Source organism: Myotis lucifugus, unplaced genomic scaffold, assembly GCF_000147115.1.
Source record: "Myotis lucifugus unplaced genomic scaffold, Myoluc2.0 scaffold_3, whole genome shotgun sequence".
Taxonomy (NCBI): Eukaryota; Metazoa; Chordata; class Mammalia; order Chiroptera; family Vespertilionidae; genus Myotis; species Myotis lucifugus.
This window is the reverse complement of record NW_005871051.1, coordinates 24,683,182-24,685,143: the sequence shown is the minus strand read 5'-3', so window position 1 is coordinate 24,685,143 and position 1,962 is coordinate 24,683,182.

Here is a 1,962-nt window from a genome sequence, read left to right as displayed (position 1 = left end):
GACAACAGAGAATAGTATGGTACCTGCCCCCTATATTACCCCCACAAATGGGTATCTAAGCCCTGTGGAGGGTGGGTCTGCAAATAAAAACTGTTTTCATAGGAAGCAAAGTGAGACATAAGGATGTAGGTAGAAGGTCACTCAGTATCATCAGGCCTTGCAGCTCTGGAAGTTCTGGAAAACCAGCCTTTAACTCATCCCCAGTAACTGGTACCAAGTAGGCATTCAAAAATACTTACTAAATGAATGATTTGCACAGTGGGTGGTCCTGACACAGAATAACATGAGTAAATTTTGAGCTGACAAGAAATACTTCCCAAAAATAATTAAAATAAATAAAGGTGCTTCGGGACACAAATGAAGATAAAAATGTAGTGAAATTTGAGCAATTATTAATACATATAAATATAAATATACACTCCCTAACTGGTTTGGCTCAGTGGATAGGGCGTCAGCCTGCGGACTCAAGGGTCCCAGGTTAGATTCCGGTCAAGGGCATGTACCTTGGTTGTGGGCACATCCCCAGTGGGGGGTGTGCAGGAGGCGGCTGATTGGTGTTTCTCTCTCATCGATGTTTCTAACTCTCTGTCCCTCTCCCTTCCTCTCTGTAAAAAATAAATAAAATATATTTTTAAAAAAATATATATATATATAAATATACACGTCTCAAGAAAGTATATCATATATATTCTTTTGATATATATGCATATATGTATATATGTATATGTACATATATGTATATATACCACACTTTTTATCATCTAGAGGCCATAATTTGCAAAATGAAGAGGAATTCATAACTAATAAAAATAGTAAAGTATATTGGAAAGTGTACAAGATTTTAAAGCAGATCTTTAAGGTTCAAATCCCTGCTCTGTCATCACTAACTAGTTTACTTAACTTCTTAAATTCCAGGGATTTTGTGAAGTTTAAGTATGACAAATTTTATAAATCATTTGCCATGTCTAGATATCTCATGATAAATGTAAATGTATTTACTTTTCCCTTTCATCAGTATCAACAACTTAAAAAATGCATCTAAATCCCAAGTGACTGTTTTATCCAATTAAGGTGGTTATGACAGAAGATCCGGAATATTTGGACAAGAGATGCTTTCAAAACCACTATCCCATAAAAACTCAAAGCAATAGAAATGTGAATCCTCTTTTCTTTGCTCCATTTTAAGAAAACAGGTGCACCAGGCAGTGAGCAATGATTTATCTGGTCACACTGTTTCACAGTTGAGGCAAACAGACTTGGGATAATTGACTAATAAATTTTGTTTTTACTTAATAACTGAGAGAAAAGATAATCCTTTCACATCCTCAAAGTAGGTCATTCTCAGATTCCTTTTAATATCAATGTGGCAAGCATAATTGATCAAAAACTTTTATTAGATAGAAAAGACATAAATTCCAGAATATGAATATAATTTTCCCCTATAGTCTCATTCTGACCAGTTCAGGCATATTTTTTAATAATCACTTGTGAAAACATAATTCACAAAGCAGATCTCCCTAGAACAATTGTGCATTAATTTACCTCAGTTGTACCACATGCTGGTGCTCATCCAGCATACCCGGAAATAATTATTTAGCATCAACATGGTAACTTTAAAATCAGAATCCACTTTAAATACTAAAAAAATACACTTTCAAATTAGCCTCTCAAAATGCCCTCAATTGACGAAACTCTGTACTGAAAGAATATATATATGAAATTGTTATTGTGAGCTTGAGAAAAATATATTTTATGGCACATACTCAGTTGAGTCTGCAAATATTTGATAGGGGCAGAAACAGAAAGTTGTAAATCAGCTGTAATTGTAAGAAATATTAATCATGCTCTGTTAACACTGATTGTTTTATTCTGATTAAAGAAGGCACATTCTAACCTGGCTGGCAGTTACACACAGGACCTGGGAGCTCACCTGGAAGTGCAGCCCATCCTCCCCATCAGGGA